A 25,039-nucleotide genomic window follows, 5' to 3' on the forward strand; every position below is an offset into this window, starting at 1 on the left:
ACACACATGATGCTTAATTGTTAAATGGTACGTTTTAAGTAGTAAATACTTTTGATTGGTCTTACTAAACCCCATTTAGAAATGTTTAGCATGTCAATGTTTGGTATCTAGTTTTTGAAGACAACCTCACCTATATAAACTGATAGTTATTTTTTACATTTTGACATACTATACAAACATTTTGGACCCAAAATCGTTAACAATATAACTATCTTATTATATAATATATAACAAAAATAATTATCTCAGATATTTATCTACTAGCTGTTGCACAACGGATTTAACTTGCTAAAAAGGATTACACTTTTGAACAGTGAATTAAGAAGAAACTGAGACCGGAAATGAAACTTTGGTACAATTTTGAGACATTTTGAGAAATAATATGCAAAGAGAAACTCCAGGAGACAGAGGTTGAAAAGCTATTTCACTTTTATATGACACTAGAATGACATTTAAGAAAAACGGAAAATAAAACCCACATGCATTTTGGAGAATGGAAATCAAGTTGGGAACATGAAGGGGGAAGAAGAGAAAACATACACACTCCAACACTCTTTGAATACATGAATACATCATCATCCTTTCAGTGGCCTTTCAATCTCGCTGGTATTTTATTCTAATACATGAAGTCATAAATATAATCTCCTCTCACCATATTGGCTAGCTATACGAGTCTCTAACTGTACATCTACTTTAGCATATTGCATATCTCGAATAGAGGGGGGAATCAATATTCATTTTATACTCTGGCCTCCCTGTGGACGGGAGATAATGTAATTGAATGAGAATTAGGACAACAATGAAGACGAAGTAGAGATGAAGACGGATCTCATCTCAAACCACTACAGAAGCATCCTGCAGTGTATTGACGTTGACATCTTTGTATATTTGTTACTGTACGCATGTGCTTTAATATGTGGTGTGTGTGTGAGTGCATATAGGTCCAACCTGAGGTCTACCTGCTCTGGGTTTTCATGACACAGCTATATTATATGATGGGTCGTCAAACAAGTGCTCAAAGTCACATGTTACACCAGATCCTTGCCATAGTACAGGGTATTTTCTACTATCTTGCTACACTCAAGCAGACCTGAGTCAATAATCATTTGGGTTTAATGCAGCAACCTTCATCTTCTGAATTCCTGGAAATCTGACAGTACACTGAACCCACAAAACTCATACCCAGTACTTCACACACATATGCGAAGCAGCTCCCTTGAGTAACCATTCAGCAGCTCAGGTGTTTTCTGGGCTATTGAACAACGACAGAGGGTCAGAAAGGCAGTTTGATGTCATTCAGTTTGCTCTGACTGGCCCCACAGACCAGTGTATTTAATGTTAACGCTCTCTGTTTTTATTTTAAATAAGTATCAGTGCCTTTTGATGCAAACCCAATAAACGGAGCTGCACTGAGGTGAACACTGGACAGCATTAAAGACAACTGATCTGAAGAGGTTGTGTCAACAAACCAATGCTTCTGGTACCAGAGTTCTTTAAAAAACACAATGCTTAACATTAGCCATTGTTGTCAGCCAACACTGGGGTTTTATTTTATTGAAGCCAGTTCTTCATCAAGCTTTTTCTTCTTTGGGTCTAATGGAGTTTGACTGAAAGGCCAAGTGTATTTGGGATGGCATCATGTCCTAAGAAGTATTCTTTCAAACAGACAAATGAGGACGAGACCACCTCTTTTTGGTTTGGTTTTGATCAAACTAAAAAGGAACAATTTAGCAGGTATATATGCAAAGGTGATAGCAATCTACAGCCTTGCTAGCAGGCTGTGGTTGAGCCTAGTGGTGCTTTGAATGTTGCTGGATGGAAAAATTAAGGGGTCTCAAAAGCTGTTACATTTCATATTTAGGGTACTTCTTTGAAAGGTTTTATGACAATACGTGGTGTAGATGTCGAGATAGTTCAATATCATTGTAATCTTTGACCTGTTGGTGGCGTTAATTTAAATTAATGGGACATTCAAGTTCATTAGGGTTTATCTACTGGACCCCAAATATATATATATCTCCAATAGCAGTTTAAACATTTCATTCTAGACCAAAGTGGTGAAGCAATTGACGGACCAAAAATGCCATCCATACATTAGCCATTGAGCTATCATGGATAAACAAAATGTACATAACCGTACAAATGACTAATGAGTATTCTCAAAGCCAATATCTTTGAACCACTTAGCAAACGAAACAAATCAATCTTTTCTTAATTTCCTTTGAAGTATTGAATTTAAACTCCCTACATCTTAGATACGTACTGTTTAGTAGTCAGTCATCATCTGAAGCAGAGACGGGGAAAACTAGATGACATCAAACTCTTTCCTTGTGTAAAGTCTCTCTATGTTTTATTCATATGCTGAATGTTTTACCCCCTGCCTAGTGAAGTATATTTGATCTGTGGGAATCCCTACTTCACATTTAACATGTAAGTAGATGGTTAATATACGTGGGAAGTCTTTTTAAGCTTATTTCAAACTGTTTAAATGTGTTAAATACATATTTTAGGAAATTCTGGATGTTCACGAGAAATCCAACCAATACTGTTACAAGTTATTTCCAGGGACAGATCTCTCTTACATGTATATATATATTACTTTCATGAGAAAGGTCTGGGGTTTAAACCCTTTTAACCAGCGTGTTAGGTAGTTTTTTGCCCAGGTCTGCACTCAATACATTTTAGCCCTTTCATGGGTATGTAGAAAGCACAAAGAGTCCACTCTGAAAGTGGCCAACGCTTCCACCGACCCACATGTATTCTCAGCAGCAGTCACATATCCAGCCTTCTATTAAAAGACGCCCTTTGTCGATCATCAGACTTTAGCTCACAAACAGAAACAGACATGTCTACATTCGCACAACTTCAATACGTTGAAGTTGAAAAAAGGGACACAGTGAAATAAACAAGCTTTCATTTCTCAGTTACCCGCAACAAACCTGCTTAAGAGGAAAAAAGGTCGGTCGATGCTACTTGTTAGCGATGGATATTACAAAATAAAACTGTACAAAGTTCAGTTCTTTCTCAAAAGAAGCTTCAGAGTTTGCCATCCATCCAATCTTGACCACACTGAGGTTGACGGCACGTTGGGTCTAGCTTTTAATGTCTGTGAAATGTTTGTTTCGAAGCAGTACAATTATAAATATCACTTTAGTAATGTTCATCAATCACTTTAATTGTCATGCCTGTCTGTAGCTTTTTTCAAATGTCCTGTATTTCAGATTGTGAAACCCAGATCTGCCAAAGGCTGAATCCTGGTTATTTTCTGTTTAGTCATAAAGCAACACTATCCTGTAGAAAAGAGAGGATTTAAAAACTCAGAAGCAACTGTGCTCTTTTGAGAAATGACTAACCCCAAGCAGCCGGATCCAGAGAGGAATGAGAGACGATTCAAAGACACGACAGGGTTTCAGAATCGGGATCACAGGACATATTAAAAGTCTCTTCCCGTTCTGTTCACGGTCCAGAAATGCAAATTGTCAAAGAGATCCACTCCAGGTACGCAACCAACGTTTCATCTATTTCTCCTGGAGCTTGTGTCTGTGGGTTTCCCGCTGAAGTCTGTGAGGTCCTCCTCCTCCCCTGCCGCCCTGCCCTCCGTCCAGGGGTTGGACAGGTAACCGTGTGCGTCTATGAGGTGGCGGCCATCTTTACTCCTGGCGGATACATTGGTTTGGTCCAGTGAGCCCGTGCTGTTACACTTCTTCACCAGCGGGGGTGCCAGAGAGCCCGGGCTGAGCAGCGACGTCAGGGAGAGACTGTTCAGCGTTTCTGACAAATGTTCGCTGTTCAGGGTCTGCCGACAAACTCCCCCCCCCCGTTCCCACTTCCTCGTCTGAAGGGTCCATTGAGTCCTGACGTGGGCATCCAGGGCTGGTGCTTCCCCCCCCACAGCTGCTCTGGCTCCTCTGGTGCCCCCTGGTGGCCTGGAGGGTAAACGTAGTGCTGCGTCTCTTCAGCAGAGGAGGGTCTCCTGAGGCTGGTTCCTCCTGGGGATGGATGGGGAGAGGCATGGGGAGGGTAGGACCTTGAGGGGGACACACGCTGAAGCTGAGCCCTTCCTCCAGAGTGGTCTGCAGGCTGCCCTCTGAACTGCCCGTGGCCAGAGAGGAGTCACTGTGGGACGGGTGCTGCTCACAGAGGGAGGGGGTGGTGAGAGGAAGGGAAATGAAGAAATTAGTACTTCATAGAAAACATAGATATTAGATTAGATTCCTTTATGGTCACTACACAGAGTACAGCGAAATTCCAAGTATTCCCAAAGGTGCAATCACACATAACAGACCGTATAAGTATCATTTGATAATACAAGCTAAAAACATTTAATATATACTTATATATATATTGATATTGAAGTGACTGTTATTTTGTATATATTGATTATTGTGCTTTTATTTAGGTTTTAATGTGTGTATATGTATAACAGTGTCTTTTGATTGTGTGTATATATAGGTATATACATCTATTTATACATATTTTTAAATACATTTGATTTTGTATTCGGGATTGTGGGAAACGGTATTTTGATCTCTCTGTCTTACATTATTCCTGGTTTGCACCACAAAACATTTTATTTATTCACAAGATTAGATTTAAAATGAGTGATTTAAAAATACTTCAAATTTGCTCCAGCCTGTGGACAGTGATGGTGTTGGCTCGACTGTTTTCAACATGGCGGACAGGTCACAAACGCTCTAATTTTACAGAGGGCATTTGAGGAGAAATTAAGGCACTTTAAAAGCATTAATGTTGCTTCATATATCATCAGTGCTGCCAAGGGCATTGGCTGCCAACGGCATGTCCGTGCTGACAGCAGTGTCAACAACACGCACATCTTTGCAAAGTTCACCAAAGTGGAACTTGTTCTGATGCAAAGACACAAGTTTGCTTCAGCAATGGAAGATAATCTTCTTATTCGACCCTTTGCTCAACCACAATCTTTCTGTCAAGTTATAACTTATTACACATAAATGTCTCACTTTTGAAGAATTGTTTGAACAAGCATTAAGGACTAATGAAACCAGTTTTTCTTGAATTTTGCTATAACCTAAACTTCAAATCAAGTAAGTTCCTGAATCTGATTCTGAGTCGTTTTTCTTCAACTCTTTTAAAAAGTAATTCAACATTTTAGATCACAGTTTAAATTGGACTTTAGAAAGTTGCACTAAAAGCGCAGATTTTAATAACCCATAAAGAGAAGTTTAAAACATACATTGTTAAATTGAAGGTAGGTTTGAGGTATTGGTGGAAGATAATTACAAAACTATTTCCCAAATTGGGATCAATAAAGTACTTCTTATCTTATCTTATCTTAAAGGTGGGGTAGGTAAGTTTGAGAAACCGGCTCGAGATACACTTGTTATATTCCATGGAATGCTCTTAACATCCCGATAGCAATGAATATCTGAAGTGCTTTGACAAAAAATCCATAAAAAAATGTCATCTGTGGAAGCCGTAGTACTGTAAAAAGCACGACCAATCATCTGAGCCGGCCCGGCTAAAATAACTGGATGGCCTACCTGCCTGTCAGCCTTCCATCTGTGCACAAACAGATCTCGTGCCCTCATTGGTCATGTGCGCGTTCGTGTGTGTTGGAGGAGGGGCTCTATAAGGAAGTGGCAGATTTTCTCCGGTTGTGTATTTTCAAATTCTAGTGATCTCGAGCCGGTTTCTCAAACTTACCTACCCCACCTTTAACTCAAATGTCCATGTATGGTTTAAAGTGTAAAGTTCGTCCTGATTGGTGCACCCCTTCTTATCAATGTGTCACATAGCATTTGTTTAATTGCATATGATACATCAACATTATTCATACATCCCAGCACTGTTACTGCCATGCTCTCAAAGGGAAATGAGAGTTTATGAAAAAGGAGAAATGGAGGGATTGGGAGAAAAGAGGAAAAAGATGGAGGACAGGGAGAAGAAAGAGGCGTTCAGAGACACCAGAAAAAGACATAAAGATATAACACAATAAAAAGAGACAGAAGAGAAAGTGAAGATCCAGAGTGTGCACGGTATCAGACTCAGGGCTAATTAGCTGAGCGCCGCAGAGCTTTGGATCATAGAGGCACTCAGGCACAAGCTAAACAAACCAAAACAGGTAGAGGGGAGAGAACAGAGAAGCCCGTCTCCATGGTTACACGGCGGCAAGAACAAAAATAAGTGCCTTTTCATCCTGGCTTGTTTTCATGCAGAAGCCAACGCAGGGGGAGGTGTTGGATTCAATACGAAATGAGATCATACCTTTATTTATAACTAAATAAATGATGGGGAGTTTCACACAAAAGAACATCAATAGAGATGTTGGAGGCGTGTGTTCAACAGGTTGGAAACTGGATGCTGCAGATACATTTCTACAGGTGTCAGGTTACTCAAAATCTACGATTCAGTTTGACTTTCAGCTTTAAAGTCACTATTTCCTTGGTTGTTATTTGTTCCAGCACGGCAGCTATGGAGTCTATATTGAAAAAATTCAACAGGTAATTGGTTTAATGCTCTTTCAAACATCAGTTACACATTCATTACATTACACTGGCTTTAATACTAGTTGAGCATAACATTTTGATATGTATCTGTGTCTCTAGTTATTGTGTTATTTTATATGTGTTCCCTGTACAGCACTTTGGTCAACTGAGGTGGTTTTAAATCAGCTATATAAAGAAATAAAGATTGAGATTGAGATGCATATTATTTCCTTAAAACATAGGCTGTTGCATCAAATCTGATTGTTGGCGTTTGTACATACAATAAGGCCATATAGTCCAATTTAAATAGCTTGCTTGAAATGTAACATCAGAACTTATTTCCCTAGTCAATTGGAGGGGTAGTTCCAATCCCGCCAGGAACACCACCACTAGTGTGCCCTTGAGTAAGGCACTTAGCCCGTAGTTACTCCAGGGAGAATGTCCCTGTAATCGGTCATTGTAAGTCGCTTTGGATAAAAGCGTCAGCTAAATGAAATGTAATGTAATGAATAAATAGCGTTTTGGCGGCAGGGAAACATAGTGGGAGAGAACAAATGTTTTAACATAAAACGGCAATTTTCACCAGTCTGTTATTACCAGTTTAATCACTGTGTGTCCTCTCTGGATACTTCTGTTCCAGTAACAAACTCCTGAACAATGAAAACTGAAGTCATCATAACAGAAATACAAAAACTGAGGCCTGTACTACGAATCCAGTTCAACAGACCCTGGATATGTCTGAGTTATCTTACCTAACCCAAAACAAACGCGATCTCGCTAAGCGGTCCTACGACGCTGGCCATCAACTCGGTAAATCAAGCCCGGTGTGCCCTATCTAGTTATGTGCACGTTCACATGAAAGGGGTGGGGTTAGCAACATTTGACCAATCATAAACATGGACAAGCGTACTGACAGCGCAGCGTCATACTTCATGAATGAAAAGTAAACTATAATATTAGACAAATATGAAGACGTTAAACTTTAAACATCCATGACTTAAACACTTTATCCAGGATCAAAGCCACATAGCTGCACCTGCAAGGTGAATACAGCTGGTAAAAGAAAAAGCGTTTGAATGCGTACATTAACAGGTTTATGAAATCACTGCCCCGTCTAAGACACGATCTGACTTTAATTACATTTGACTCGAGTGTTTCTTCAACTTAATGTGTTGCTTAAAATAATACTTCTGCATACAGGATGTGACACTGTGAGTGTTGCACGGCCAGATACGGCTCAGCTGACTCAGATAAGGAAATATATGATACATTATGATGTGATATGATATGAATGATAATGGGACACATCGACGTCTGCACTCACAGTGCCGCGGACTGTACTTAATGTTACTTTGATCCGGTTACTTACATTATACATACATTGGCAAATCCCAATTCTACCATTGGGTTGTTAGGGTTAGTTTAGGGTATTTGGTTGGTTGTACATGTTCCTGTATAATGCATAAACTCTTTCTTTCTAGACGTGTTAGTAAGATATATGTTTAATAATTACTGTTTAGTGTCTAGGCCCCTATTCTAAAGCTTCAGATCCCGATTCACACATTCTGTCTCACATTTCTTTGTTTTATACATCATTTGGCAAATCCAATCTGCCTGCCTGAATTATTTTTTGATCCATGACAACTCTGGTTCACTCTGGTTCATTGATCTGTTTACAGTCCGAGGTACTGATACAGTCCATCCATCCGTCCGTCCGTCCATCCGTCCATAATACCTGTGAGCTCAGAGGCCTGCTGTTGGCTCCGTTTAATGCCCTTACAACCATCATTTACACATTAGAGTATTTGGTATATTTGAGGTGTTTTCTTTTTGTTTGTAGAGGTTCCTGTATAATGCATGAACTCTCTCTTTCTAGACGTGTTAGTAAGTAAGCTATATGTTTAATAATTCCTGTTTAGTGTCTGGGCCCCTATTCTAAAGCCTCAGTTTTTCAGGGGGTCCAATTTCAAACATCTCCATTCTGTCGATTGTACTATTATTTGTCTTATATATCATTTGGCAAATCCGATCTGCCTGCCTGAAGTATTTTTTGATCCATGACAACTCTGGTTCACTCTGGTTCATTGATCTAAATACACTCAGAAGTACGGATCTGTCCGTCCATCCATCCGTTCATCTGTTAATAATACCTGAGAGCTCAGAGGCCTGCTGTTTTCTCCAGGTGAGCGCAGCGAGGCCCAGGAGGCCGGGGAGGGCAGCCTGGACGGGCCTCTGTCTCCAGGACCAACACTGATCCTGGGACTGCTCGGATGAGCTGCAGCAGCCGGGTGGAAGAAGTCTGCTGGGAGGTGGAAGACCGGAGAAGAACCGCCTTCACCTCGACTTCCCCCATCTCCATCTGAAGACAGAAAGGTTAGAACTTAAAGGTGGGGTAGGTCATTTTGGAGAAACCAGCTCGAGATCGCTAGAATTTGAAAATACACAACCGGAGAAAATCTGCCACTTCCTCACAGAGCCCCTCCTCCAACACACACGAACGCGCACATGACCAATGAGGGCACGAGATAAGTTTGTGCACAGATGGAAGGCTGACAGGCAGGTAGGCCATCCAGTTATTTTAGCCGGGCCGGCTCAGATGATTGGTCGTGCTTTTTACAATACTACAGCTTCCACAGATGAACTTTTTTATGGATTTTTTGTCAAAGCACTTCAGATATTCATTGCTATCGGGATGTTAAGAGCATTCCATGGAATATAACAAAAAGTGTATCTCGAGCCGGTTTCTCAAACTTACCTACCCCACCTTTAAAGGTCACCTATTGTGCAAAATCCACTTTTTCATGTCTTTTATACATAAACATGTGTCCCCTCTGTGGAAAGAGATTCAGAACGTTTCAGGAACAAAGATTCTCTCACTTTTTGTCCTGATCCAAAACCTGTCTGAAAATGAGCTGATCAGATTTTGGCCACTTTATGATGTCATAACGATTTTTTGGCTTGTGCAACTATTAGCCAATCACCAACCAAGGTAACCCCCCCCCCCACCACCTTATCACATATGCTGTATAGAGGTCTATGAAAAAAAGAGGACAAATTCTACCCCCAAAACTTACAAACTTACAAATGATGTATCACTTGAATAGAGACTCTTATGGCACTACTTCTATTCTATTGTATTGTATTTACTTGCACTATTTCATCTGTTTTATTGTGTTGCACTGTTGGAGGAGCCTGGGACCTAAGATTTTCAATAAAAGCCTTGAACCTTGAATCTTGAAAAAGCAGAAGTAACAGTGTAAAGTAATGTATTGTTATGTAAACCAGTCCCCCATGTCTTCAGTGACAGTCTGTAATGTCGTGTCTCAGTGAATTGACTCTGCTTGTATCTCACCATCTGTTCCTGTGATGGCGGTCATGTTACGGAGGCGGTGAGCCACCATTAAACCATAACATATCATTCATCAACATCTAAAAGTCTGCATTTGGGCTGGCATCATCTATCACTGCTTTAATTGCAGAGGAAGTCAATCAACGGTGTGAGATATGAGACACGAGTCTTGAGTTGGAGGCGCTCAGAGAAAGCCTTGTGTTATTTAAACGATACGATCAATGTCACTTCAAAGTCAGGATTTAATGAAATCCTGGTGTTTAGATACCAGGCAGGGTCACAGAGAACTCTGATAAGGATAATAAGGAGCGCTGATGAAAGGTAACCCTGAGAGGGATTATTTTAATACGACGGGATGATGTGGAATATTCAATCTAACCATTTTGCTGCTGTCGAATGAAAAACGATTAGGAAAAAGTAGGTTTTTACTGAAAGGAAAACTACTCAGACCCTCATATACATTTATATTGTTGAAATGATATGGTGAGTAAGGGATAATGTGCAGCGAGGCGGTCATCATGGGGAAACGTTTTATTGATTTAAAATTACATTCATCCGCTAATAAAAAAAGTCCGTTGTTACCGTTTGAACTACATAGCAACGGCAGGAACTGCTTCGATAGCGTTTTTGAGGAGCAGATACAGACTTGCTTTAAAAGTAGCACAATTCATTATGTCAAACCTTGGAAAGTATCTAGATATCCCTGCCCTAATGCCAAAGGAACTGCACACTGAATATGTTTTGCCGTTTGATGTCTGGACCGTTGTGTAAAAAGGACCGCAGCTCCGTGTTGAGGGTTTCTGCCCCGTTACTTCTCCGCTGTTTTCTTGTCCCTCTTGTCTTTTTCTTTTCTTCGCTGGGGACTCATCAGCCACTAACCATTCATCCAAATTACTGTGCTCTCCAATTAATATTAAAATCCTCCATGTTGCTCTCAGACGGTAGACAACGGAAAACTAAAGACAAGCAAACAGTCGGCCAAACTGTATACAGTGAAATCGACCGGACTTCTTTCTGCAGATGTGAGCGTCCTTAACAACGGTCAATAAGTCCTTGACAGCGATCTGTACTACTGGATTAACAACGTGTCACGTGTTCTGAATTGACCAATAAGAATCGAGTATTCAACTAAGCCATGTAATAACAATCTATATTGTATCACCAAAGCCTTAGAAAAAAACGAAGAATAGAGGAAAAAACGAAGAATAGAGGAAAAAACTAAAAAAGTGCAAAAAAGGCAATTTGTTGTGATTTGTAAAAACTTTTTCTGCACAAACCTTGTTTACAATCTCCTAATAAAACATTTGCAAAGCCTGAATCTGATGTCAGGAAGTAGAGTGCATGTGATGTTGCTCTTGATTTAAACAAATTAGAGATCCATTCAGAAAAATGTCTCCATGGCATTAATGGTTAGACGCCTTTTAGTTGTGTTTAGATATAGTTTAACATATCAAACTGTATGTGCTTTATGATTACCATCTACCATTGGTTCTGCCACCTATTTTCTTATTAATCGGCATCACAACTGGTGTGATCCCATCACAACATGGTCTCTAGGTTAATTAGTATTTTTAATGTCTATAATACTTTGCCTTTAAATCTATAAATCTGATCATACTTGAGTCGGTGAGAAATAGTAACCAGAAAAACAAGAGCATTTGTTTTTTCAAATTACTTCAATTTAATAATCTTTATTTATCGTAGTGAAGCATGGCATAAAGCAATATTCTCAAACTGTTGTGGATGAATTTAATGTGAATTATTGGGCGTTCAAGGCCATTGAAAACCTACATATTTTGTCATGTGGGGGGGGTTGTCTCACAGATTCATTCTTTCATTCTCTTTTGATGGAAGTACACATAAAACACAGTATTTTAGACACTGTACTACCATACTGTGTACTGTTGTACCCAGAGGTTGGAAGTAGTGGAGTACAAATACTTAGTTACTGTACTTAAGTACATTTTTCTGGTATCAGTACTTTACTCCACTACTTATTGTTCTGACGACTTTTTACTTTGACTTCTTACATTTTGAATATCTGTACTTTCTACTTCTTTACATGTTGAACAAAACACAAATACCTGTACTTTCTACTTCTTACATGTTGAACACAAATACCTGTACTTTCTACTTCTTACATGTTGAACACAAATACCTGTACTTCTACTTCTTACATGTTGAACACAAATACCTGTACTTTCTACTTCTTACATGTTGAACCCAAATACCTGTACTTTCTACTTCTTACATGTTGAACTCAAATACCTGTACTTTCTACTTCTTACCATGTTGAACTCAAATACCTGTACTTTCTACTTCTCACATGTTGAACACAAATACCTGTACTTTCTACTTCTCACATTTCCCAAACAGGCTGGTTCCTTTAGTTTGAATGTGTGTTTGGTGGCGTGATCATTATTATTTAGAGTCATTGCGTGCCTATTGATTTGAACACGATCCGTGTATCCATCATTTCCTGGTCTTCTCTAAAGAAGAGGGACCAATGAAAACGTTGTCATGTTGCCGTTGTTCAGCATGGAAACATTCATTAGCTAACAATGACATTATTGTTCTATTAATATAAAGGGAGGTCAGGTACTCTTTAAAACAGCTGCTAGTTATGGGTACTTTTTACTGAAGTACATTTCAAAGCCCTCTTTACTTTTACTTGAGTAAAGAAGTTTAGTCAGTACTTCTACTTTCACCAGAGTATTTTTAAACACGAGTATCTGTACTTCTACTTGAGTAAAGGATGTGTGTACTGTTGCCATCTCTGGTGTTACCTGTGCACGGCGTGGGGCTCTGCTGCTCCAGCGAGGGACTGTTCACCTGAGGATGGACGCCCACCTCGTACAGCTCCTGGACCCCCTCCTCGCTTCCTGAGCTGGAGGGAAGAAGCCCCCTGTAGCACCCCTGGGTGGGCAACTCCTCCGAACTGTGGGAGTCACTGCTGCCTCTCTGAGAGCGTGAAAAGAAGAAGAGAAAATGAAGATATGAAGCGATTAAAACAGAGACAAAGACAGAAGCTTGATATCCAGGTGCACCGATGTTCACCGGAGCGAGAAGAGATATTAACTGAAGCCTTTTATCCGCCTTGTCATAATGGAAATCTGCACAATATGTTTCCAATTTCAAAAAGCTCTCTTTTCATGTCTCTTCCTTTATCCATCTATACAAGGCTGATTACATGTGGATGTGGTAAAGGAGTAACGGCAGGCTTCAAAGCCTCAGACTGCTGCCCGTTGTTGTCGGACGTAAACTGGATCAAATGAATCGGCCTTCAATAACGCAGCGATGAAAAAGACCAGGTGGAGCCGCCGAGAGATACGTGTTAACTGGAAGATGGAGGTATTAAAGACATGCCCACACACACTCACACACACTCTTATCCCAGCATGCTGACATCAAGAGCTCGGAGGGAGGCAGGTGTTTTAATTAGGCAGCAAAGCGTGTAAATAGTAATTAATGATTATTAGTAAGATTGAAGGGGCATAATGACAAGAGCTGTGATACCCCAAAGACATGACACTGTGTGTGTGTGTGTGTGTGTGTGTGTGTGTGTGTGTGTGTGTGTGTGTGTGGTGTGTGTGTGTGTGTGTGTGTGTGTGTGTGTGTGTGTGTGTGTGTGTGTGTGTGTGTGTGTGTGTGTGTGTGTGTGTGTGTGTGTGTGTGTGTGTGTGTGTGTACCTGGCTGTATCTGACCAGCATCTGGTAGCAGCTGTGTTCGTCCAGGCTGAGGTCATCAGGCAGCGCCGGAGACGAGGACTTGTCCGACATCTGCTCCGACATCAGAGACGCCTGCTCCACCTCCGCCAGCTGGATCTGAACACACACACACACACACACACACACACGCGCACACACACGTGCACACACACACACACACACACACACACACACACACACACACACACACACGTTTTAGATGCAGTATCTCAACAGGAAGTGATGTCAACACACCTTGATACTGAAAACAAAGCTGCTGAAGAAGTTGCATCATTTCTTTGAATCATCCCAAAACGTAGGGTCATCATTATCACACACAAAGAGAAGGAAATGAAAACCAGAATTTAAACAGAGAATAAAACAAACTAAAGAAATAAAACATAAATAAATATGCTATAAAAGACTTTCTCAAAAAGTGGGTTTCTTAAGGGCGATTAAAAAAAATGTAAATTGCAAAAACAAAAATGTACCAAGTCATTATCTTTTTTAAAACAAGTCTGACATACAGTAACATAAAGACATTTGATAAATCATAAAAAGAACAGTTTGTATTTAAAATTAGAATAATAAATGATAATTTTGAGAAATGGAAAAAAACATTTGGGATCTGAAGGTCGTGTGAAAAAAGTCGTAATTTATAAAATGTTTTTTCTTATATAATCGTAAGAGGGAAAAATATGTGTCCATTCAAAGCAGAAATAAATATTTTCTTTTACTCAAAGTCTTATAAATAGATAAATGATGGTTTCTAAGATGGCTCCCCCCCCGCTGTGTGGAGAGAAGATTACATGAATATGATAAACAGCTTTAATATCGAGGGTTGAGGAACAGAAACGAGGAAGCAGACGAGAGGAAGGGAGATGAATATCCTGAGGAATAAAACCACACATCTGCATTCCTGCCAACGTCTCAGCTTTTCATTTGTGTGTGTGTGTGTGTGTGTGTGTGTGTGTGTGTGTGTGTGTGTGTGTGTGTGTGTGTGTGTGTGTGTGTGTGTGTGTGTGTGTGTGTGTGTTTAATGCCAGAGGCAACAGAGATACACAGTTATAGTGGTGAAGGTCACACCTCTTCACACACATCATGATATCTAAATCACACACACACACACACACACACACACACACACACACACACACACACACACACACACACACACACACACACACACACACACACACACACACACACACACACACACACACACACACACACACACTCCTACACATGTTCCTGTATGTATTTAACCTCTTATACTCTATTTGCTGTTCGGGTCAGAATGTCAGCAGATCTTATGGAAATGATTTGGCTTTGTTTAAAAAATGTAAACAAATAAATATATGTATATACATATGTTAAAAACAAATGGTGAACATATACAACAGAAAATGTAAATCAACATGTAATGTCCGCCATAGAGTAGGAGGAAGGAGCATGCTTATCTTCCCCTGTATTATAAATCAATACTAAATTACATTAGTAGTCCCTCCGCCCAGCATCCATCCCCACAACTACATCACTGTATTCATCTCCATTTGACATAATCAACCATGCTTCCTATAGGGTCTGGTTAATACATACATAGACCACCCAATACCCTTGTTTTTCATCCTTTTTTCTGCAACCTGCAAATATAGTTTTTTGTGTATGTTTATAAAATGTCTGATATCTTCCATTATTACTGAGGGCCAATTCAAAATGTACAACGGACCACAGTTTGGACACCCTTCCTGTACAGTATCTTAATAGTATTTTCATATCTGTTGCGTTGCCGTGCTTTTTGAGAAAATTGAATAAAATTACAATCTTTGGGCACTCACTTCATCAGGAGTGAAACATGCTGACAACATCACATTTATAACCCCTCAAAGTTCCCAAAGATAAGAACTTCAAATGTTGTTTTTATAATCGGACCATCCTGTTTTGTATTTGTCATTGAAAATAAAATCAGATAAAAGGGAATAACCAGATTTAATGTTCGCTCTAAAGATAGAAAAAGCTGGATCCAATACAACACATCTGACCACACACTGATGCACACTGAATATGCCGCTCACACACACACACACATGTTAACATATCCATCACACACAGGAACCCAAACCAATTTCAGCGCAGCAAACGTGATTCCATGTTTTTTTTTAAATGTCATTATCTTATATAAATCTTTTGATTAACTAACAACACACTTTTATTTAAAAAGGTTAAATAGTTATTATAGTGTGTGTATGTGTGTGTGTGTGTGTGTGTGTGTGTGTGTGTGTGTGTGTGTGTGTGTGTGTGTGTGTGTGTGTGAGTCTGACCTCCTGTGGGTGGTCCTTGCAGTCCTTGCAGACAGGGGGGGGGGCAGTAATGGTGGAACACTGAGCCGGAGAGGTTGTCGATCATGTCTCCTTCAAACGAGTCCTTGATGAGCAGAGACACACTGTCCAGCCACTGGCTCTCCTACACACAATCACACACACAATCACACACACACACACACACACACACACACACACACACACACACACACACACACACACACACACACACACACACACACACACACACACACACACACACACACACACACACACACACACACACACACACACTTTTGTTTACTTCCGGAACATAGTGACATCACTATGTAACACTTGCGCTACTATATGAACATCAGCAGGAGAGGACTCTTTAAAGTAGAGACACTACATACTGATATACATCTGAACATCAGCAGGAGAGGACTCTTTAAAGTAGAGACACTACATACTGATATACATCTGAACATCAGCAGGAGAGCACTCTTTAAAGTAGAGACACTACGTACTGATATACACCTGAATATCAGCAGGAGAGGACTCTTTAAAGTAGAGACACTACATACTGATATACACCTGAACATCAGCAGGAGAGGACTCTTTAAAGTAGAGACACTACATACTGATATACACCTGAACATCAGCTGGAGAGGACTATTTAAAGTAGAGACACTACATACTGATATACACCTGAACATCAGCAGGAGAGGACTCTTTAAAGTAGAGACACTACATACTGATATACACCTGAACATCAGCAGGAGAGGACTCTTTAAAGTAGAGACACTACATACTGATATACACCTGAACATCAGCAGGAGAGGACTCTTTAAAGTAGAGACACTACATACTGATATACACCTGAACATCAGCAGGAGAGGACTCTTTAAAGTAGAGACACTACATACTGATATAGACCTGAACATCAGCAGGAGAGGACTCTTTAAAGTAGAGACACTACATACTGATATACACCTGAACATCAGCAGGAGATGACTCTTTAAAGTAGAGACACTAAATACTGATATACACCTGAACATCAGCAGGAGATGACTCTTTAAAGTAGAGACACTACATACTGATATACACCTGAACATCAGCAGGAGAGCACTCTTTAAAGTAGAGACACTACATACTGATATACACCTGAACATCAGCAGGAGAGGACTCTTTAAAGTAGAGACACTACATACTGATATACACCTGAACATCAGCAGGAGAGGACTCTTTAAAGTAGAGACACTACATACTGATATACATCTGAACATCAGCAGGAGAGGACTCTTTAAAGTAGAGACACTACATACTGATATACACCTGAACATCAGCAGGAGAGGACTCTTTAAAGTAGAGACACTACATACTGATATACACCTGAACATCAGCAGGAGAGCACTCTTTAAAGTAGAGACACTACATACTGATATACACCTGAACATCAGCAGGAGAGGACTCTTTAAAGTAGAGACACTACATACTGATATACACCTGAACATCAGCAGGAGAGGACTCTTTAAAGTAGAGACACTACATACTGATATACATCTGAACATCAGCAGGAGAGGACTCTTTAAAGTAGAGACACTACATACTGATATACACCTGAACATCAGCAGGAGAGGACTCTTTAAAGTAGAGACACTACATACTGATATACACCTGAACATCAGCAGGAGAGGACTCTTTAAAGTAGAGACACTACATACTGATATACACCTGAACATCAGCAGGAGAGGACTCTTTAAAGTAGAGACACTACATACTGATATACACCTGAACATCAGCAGGAGAGGACTCTTTAAAGTAGAGACACTACATACTGATATACATCTGAACATCAGCAGGAGAGGACTGTTTAAAGTAGAGACACTACATACTGATATACACCTGAACATCAGCAGGAGAGGACTCTTTAAAGTAGAGACACTACATACTGATATACACCTGAACATCAGCTGGAGAGGACTCTTTAAAGTAGAGACACTACATACTGATATACACCTGAACATCAGCAGGAGAGGACTCTTTAAAGTAGAGACACTACATACTGATATACTTATTTTTCTTTGAGAGACTCTGGACTTCTTTATAGGAGCTGTACAATAATACATCTCCACAGGGAGCCTAAATGATCCGTGCAAACTCTAGAAAGCTTTTGCAAAATATATTCTAAACAGCATGTATTCAGTAATGAGACTGAAATAAGTTGCCTTAATGTTGTTTGCCCTCTCCACAGCTTCCTGAGGACTCTGACTGTGTTTATGTGCCTTTGATTACGGCCAAAGTGTGTTCTTGGTTGGTAGAAACTCTGCTGTTCATGTTTTCAAGTTGTTTGGTTATTTGTCGCTCGGACGGGAAGTAAATAAGGTGCTCGACAGCCTCTTAATCACATTTCAAAATGACTGGCTGGGTTTTATTTAGGAGTTCAAACGTTGTTACATTCAAGGATTTTGTGAGGTTTTCAACAAGAAGCTATTCCTTTGTGATTTCATCTTGTGTGTGTTTGGCTACTTTTAAACACAGTTCTCCCTCTAAGTACTGTTTTTGTTCTCCTTTTATGCACTTATTTTCCTTCAGCAATCATTATACAACCACATAATCTCAATATGAATGGGTATAAAAATAGTCCAAATACTGTGTTTTTTTTATTCTGACGGAGCCGTTTGCTGGCTAATCCGAACAGAGATTTAAAACTCTACATGTAGAGAGACACATGAAAGAGTTCCTCCTCCGTCTCATCTCTTTCTTTACTCCTCTTCTGGTTACAAATACCAGAGAGGCTGACAGACGATGAGCTGGAAACACAATGACTCTGAAACACCCATTGATTCAGAGTCATTGCGATAGATACAATTATGAATATGAATTAAACGTCTGAATTACTTGGGTTCATTTGGTTCACACTGAACTGCAGAGGTGTAAAGTAACTCAGTAGATGTACTCAAGTAATACTTAAGTACACTTTTGAGGTACTTGTACTTGACTATTTATGTATTTCCATGTTATGCTACTTTGTACTTATACTCCACTAAAATACTATTTAATACCTTTAGTTACTTTACAGATTTTGATTTTTTTGTCTTTTACTCAAGTACAAGATCTGAGTACTTCTACATTTACTCAAGTACAAGATCTGAGTACTTCTACCTTAACTCAAGTACAAGTTCTGAGTACTTCTACTTTTACTCAAGTACAAGATCTGAGTACTTCTACCTTTACTCAAGTACAAGTTCTGAGTACTTCTACTTTCACTCAAGTACAAGATCTGAGTACTTCTACATTTACTCAAGTACAAGATCTGAGTACTTCTACATTTACTCAAGTACAAGATCTGAGTACTTCTACCTTAACTCAAGTACAAGTTCTGAGTACTTCTACTTTTACTCAAGTACAAGATCTGAGTACTTCTACCTTTACTCAAGTACAAGTTCTGAGTACTTCTACTTTTACTCAAGTACAAGATCTGAGTACTTCTACTTTTACTCAAGTACAAGATCTGAGTACTTCTACTTTGACTCAAGAACAAGATCTGAGTACTTCTACTTTTACTCAAATAGATAGATAGATCGTACTTTATTGATCCCAAATTTGGAAATTGTTTTTGTTACAGCAGCATAAAAGGTATTTTACAATAAAACAAAACTACAAAATATACAAGAATAGAAATAAAATAAAATAAAATATAAAATATAAAATATACATGTCGAAATAGAAAATGTACATGCAGATATTATATATATATATACAAATATATATATATATATTCAAAATATATGGAATATGGAGTATTAAATATGAAACAGATTATGTGTGAGTAAAATGTACAACGTGGTAATATTCAAGAGAAACTATGGAGCAGAGAGTTCTCTTCCAGCCAGAGGTGATTTGTTGTACAGAGTTATGGCACTGCAGAGCTGCAGCAGTCTGTTGGAGAAGGAGCTCCGCTGACTGTCCAGCTGCAGGTGGAGAGGATGGGTGGGGTTATCCATGATGGACAACAGCCTGTTCAGTGTCCTCCTCTCCACCACAGCTTCAAAGGGGTCCAGCTTGATGCCGATGACTGACCCAGCTTTCCTGATCAGTTTATTGATCCTGCTGGTGTCACCGGCTCTGATGCTGCCCCCCCAGCAGACCGCAGCAAAGAAGAGTGCACTAGCCACAACAGACTGATAGAAGATCTCCAGCATCTTACTGCATACGTTGAAGGATCTCAGCTTCCTCAGAAAATAGAGTCGGCTCATCCCCTTCTTGTACACAGCGTCAGTGTTGATCCTCCAGTTCAGCCCATTGTCTAAGTGCACTCCCAGGTACTTGTAGACCTCCACAACTGCCACATCCTCTCCTAGAATGCACAGGGGCAGAGGAGGAGATGTCCTCTTCCTCCTGAAATCAATGACCATCTCTCTGGTCTTGGCCACATTCAGAAGCAGATGATTTCTTCCAGTCCACTCAACAAAATCACCCACCAGCGCTCTGTACTCCTCCTCCCGTCCATCCCTTATACACCCTACCACTGCAGAGTCGTCCGAAAACTTCTGCAGGTGGCATGACTGAGTTGTATAGAAAGTCAGAGGTGTATAAGGTGAACAGGAAAGGAGACAGCACAGTCCCCTGTGGGGCTCCAATACTACCAACCACCACATCAGACAGCACACTGCCCAGCCGGACGTACTGTGGGCTGTCCGTGAGGTAGTTGGTAATCCAGGAGATGGTGGACGAGTCTACCCTCATAGCCTGCAGCTTGTCACTCAGTAGCCGAGGCTGGATCGTGTTGAATGCACTGGAGAAATCAAAAAAGGTGATTCTCACAGTGCAACCCGATCCATTCAGGTATGAGTGAGCACGCTGCAGCAGGTAAATAATGGCATCGTCCACCCCCAGGTGAGGCTGGTAGGCAAATTGCAGAGGGTCAAGGAATGATCTCACCTGCGGTCTGAGATGGGCCAAGACCAGTCTCTCAAGCACCTTCATCACATGAGATGTGAGTGCTACAGGGCGATAGTCATTGAGCCCAGAAGGAGTCGTCTTTTTAGGGACCGGAACAACGCAGGACGTCTTCCACAGCACCGGGATGGTCTCCAGGTGCAGGCTGAGGTTGAAGAGATATTGGAGAACAGGAGCCAGCTGGCGGGCACAGGTCCTCAGGACCCTGGGGCTGATACCATCAGGGCCAGCAGCCTTGCCTTGGTGGAGTTTTTCCATCTGTCTCTGGACCTGTCCTGTGCTCACAGTGAAGCGGGGGGGGGGGGGGCTTGATGGCAGGGGGGGATAGAGGGGGGGGGGTCTGAGGCAAGATGAGCAGAGGGGGGGGGGGGGGGGGGGGGGGTCAGCGGCAATGTGAGCAGAGGGGGGATGCTGACGCCAGGCTGAGAGGAGGAGGTGAGGTGAGAAGTGGAGGTGGAGGAGACAGCAGCGGGTGGAGAGCTAAACCTATTGAAGAATGTGTTCAGCTCGTTGGCCCTCTCCAGGGTGCCCACAGTCAGTCTGTCTCTCCCTTTGAAGCCAGTGATAGCCTTCATCCCAGCCCAGACATCCCTGCTATTGTTCTGCTGGACAAATACAAGATCTGAGTACTTCTACTTTTACTCAAGTACAAGATCTGAGTACTTTTACTCAAGTACAAGATCTTAATACTTCTACCTTTACTCAAGTACAAGATCTGAGTACTTCTACTTTTACTCAAGTACAATATCTGAGTACTTCTACTTTTACTCAAGTACAAGATCTGAGTACTTTTACTCAAGTATCAGATCTGAGTACTTCTACTTTTACTCAAGTATCAGATCTGAGTACTTCTCCTTTTACTCAAGTATCAGATCTGAGTACTTCTACTTTTACTCAAGTATCAGATCTAAGTAATGATAACACTTCTGTTCCTTCAGAGTCACATGTAGTCCCTTTCTTCCCAAACCTTCTCTTATGTTTCTCTCACTTTAATTGTAGATATGTGCTTTCCCCTGCTTCCTTTCTTTCGGCGTCAGTCAGCATGTCCTGTCCTCCTGTGCCGGTGCTATCATTAAATGTGAGTGTTATTACGGATGTAGCTCGCACCGACTTGTTGTTTGAGCAATCAGCAATCAGAGAGCAGTTGAACTTCTTTATATCGTCTACATACGTGTTTCCATGCATTGGTGTTAACGTCAAAGACACCTTGCATTGGCACACGTATAGCACATCTGTGTTTTATGAATACATCCAGCTGCAGCACCGACTGCTGTACGTATGAAGTCCTGAAATAACATGCCAATCATTCATTAGCCGCGTTCACACCGGAGTACTTTTCCCCGTACTTTTCGCGTTTAGTTCCGTTAGTACCCCTTATGTCGCGTTCACACCAAAAAGAGCACTTCATCTCGGGAACTTTTACCCCCATTTTTAGTGCCTGCTGAGAGATGGTACTTTCCTGGGGAAATAAAGTGCCCCAGTTCTGATTGGCTGGGCGAATTGCAAACCACGCCCCATACAACTCTGAAATGTTTTGTAGAGCCGCCATTTTATTTGCTGGCATTAGCATTATTAGCATTAGCATTTGCCCAGCGCACAAACGCAGAGAGACTAACTTATGGCAACACAAAATAAAACATGGGAGCGGTGGAGATGAGGAGGTGTCGGCGTTCTGGCGATTTACTCTGAAGCCAGTCCCCAACTCCGGGGACTTCCGGCCGGGGACTCCGGGTGGCAGTATATGCTGTGAAGTGGTTTGCGGCCTGCCAGTAAACCCAAAGCAGAAGAAGAAGAAGTGACGTCAGCAGCTCATTTGCGTAATCTTCCCTCAGGGAAAAGTACTCCGGTGTGAACGCGATCTGTACTAAATGCCCTGGGGTAATAAGTGCCGGGGCACTAAGTACAGCAAAGTACTTGGTGTGAACGCAGCTATTGTTTATTTTAGAGCTTCTCCTTTTTTTCAGACGATGTCTCCAGGATGACACCGAGCTTCCCTCATCCATCTCTTTTGGAAACATTGGAAGAAGTCAATGTTCTCTGTCTTGGCTATGTCGAAGAACAATAGAGTGGAAAGTTAAAAACAAACTTTTTTGCAGAGTCTAAGAATATATTTCTTATATTAGAAACAACCCATGAACTATTCTAGAAGTTAAACTCAAAGATCATTTGTTGAACTACATAGAGTTCTTCGCCGAACCCCAAAACAATCTTTAAAAATGTTTAATAATTCCCAGACAACACCAGAGATGAAAGCCACCTCTTAATGAGCAATGTTCCAGACGTCTGAGCATGTGCATAATTACAGACGTGCATTTATACACAAAGCTTCCTGTTCTGTTTTCTTTGTGGGAAAGTTGCAATTACAACTTTTCTGCAACATGTAGGGAACACAAACTTTATAAAAATAGCATATGTTTTCAGACTCTGGACTATGGAGCTTTCCTTTTTATCTCTTTGAAATATATTATTAAATTGTATATATTTGGGTTTTTAACAGACAAAACAAAAAGTCGAACCTTGGACTTTGAGGACCTGGGATGGACATTTTTCTCTTTGTTCTGACTTTTTATACATCAAACTATTTACCAATTAATTAAAGAAAAATAATCTGCAGATAAATCAAAAGCAATACTTCTTCTTCATGGGGAAAGTATATTTTTAAGTCCTCAATATCATAGCTTGCTAACAGATGCATTTAAATGAAAGCAGGCCTCTGTTGATAGCCCTACAGCAGTGTTTCTCAAACTTTTTCATACCAAGGACCACTTAACCAATAAAAAAACACTCGCGGACCACCTAACTCCACAAATATCCAAAAACACATTGTTTTTCTAAAACAGATTACAAATCGCCTGAAAATGGTACAAACAGGTGGCAACATGTGTGATGAAACTTAAGCTTGCTCCATTGCGGAGATATTCCCGCGAGAGTGCGGAAAACTTAAATTAATAAATGTATTTCAATTTTACCAATATACTCACGGACCACTAGGGGGCGATCATGGACCACCAGTGGTCCGCGGACCACACTTTGAGAAGCACTGCCCTCCAGGAACTGATTTGGAAGGTAACCATTTTGTCCACATCCTGTTTATTGATGGTACACGACTATCGTCTTTCCAACAATTTAACCACATCCACTTCCACATCGACGAAGCTCTTCGCATCTCTGTTATGAATGTCTAAAGAGATCGTCGCCGTCCTCATCTAAATGCTCAAGTAATGTCACATTTTCTCTAGCTTGAGAACAATTTTTTTTTTATCAATTTACTTTTGGTACTTTTGGTACTTTTGGTACTTTTGGTACTTTTGGTACTTTAGCTACTTTTGGTATATTGTTGATCAGCCGTGGTTCATCTGTACTGGGTTGGAAAAACGATAGACGCTGCTACAATTGTGGAGAAAGTGAGGGGTGCAAAACATTCCATACATTGCCTAACTTTCATCTGATTGTTCAAAGTGAGTAATATTTCTCTCTGGAGTGATGGATTCTGCTGGTACATGCAGAACTGCTCAATAAAATACAATATACAATTATAAATGTATTTTGATATATTATTGGTTTAACAAATTCTTCTCACTGATTGATCCAAATATGGCTCTTGAAAAAAAGTCAATTTAATGCAAAATAATGATGATTGTCATTGTTGCTAAACGTGGGCGTTGTTGCATCAGCAGTAATCTTTCTCTCTGGAGTGTGAGGTGGTTTTTCCAACCATTTAACCACGCCCACACCCACATCGACGAAGCATAGCGCAACTCTGTCATGACTGTCTACAGAGATCGTAGCCGTCACCGCTCCCATCTAAATGCTCAAGTTATGTCACATCTTCTCTAGCTTGATCAATTGAGTCAGACCGGAAAGAATAACTAAAAAGTAACTAATAATCAATTCAATGCGAGATAATGATATAATGCTTATCGAAAGAACACTTGTAGAGAGAAAGTGAGGGGTGCAAAACAAAAATATATTTATGTTGCTCTAAACTTTCATCTGATTGTTAAAAGTGAGCGTTGTTGCATCAGCAGTCATCTTTCTCTCTGGTTTGTATGAGGTGGTCTCACCACAATTTGTAAATTCAACACATTTGTAAATTCAACATGCACAGTATATTACTACTTTCTTGATTATTTCTAGTCTTTTACATTTTTATTGTACAATGCCATGTCTTTTTATGCTGCTGCAACACAAACATTTCCCAAATTGGGATAAATAAAGTACTTCTTATCTTATCTCATCTTACCTGAGCAGGA

The 25,039-nt window shown here is 40.4% G+C and overlaps 1 pseudogene; it reads right to left on the reverse strand.

Moving 5' to 3' along the window:
• Positions 1-3,201: 3,201 nt before the first annotated feature.
• The window catches only part of LOC117482012, a 92,926-nt pseudogene continuing 71,088 nt past the window's right edge, over positions 3,202-25,039 (reverse strand).

This window comes from Trematomus bernacchii, unplaced genomic scaffold, assembly GCF_902827165.1.
Source record: "Trematomus bernacchii unplaced genomic scaffold, fTreBer1.1, whole genome shotgun sequence".
Classification (NCBI taxonomy): Eukaryota; Metazoa; Chordata; class Actinopteri; order Perciformes; family Nototheniidae; genus Trematomus; species Trematomus bernacchii.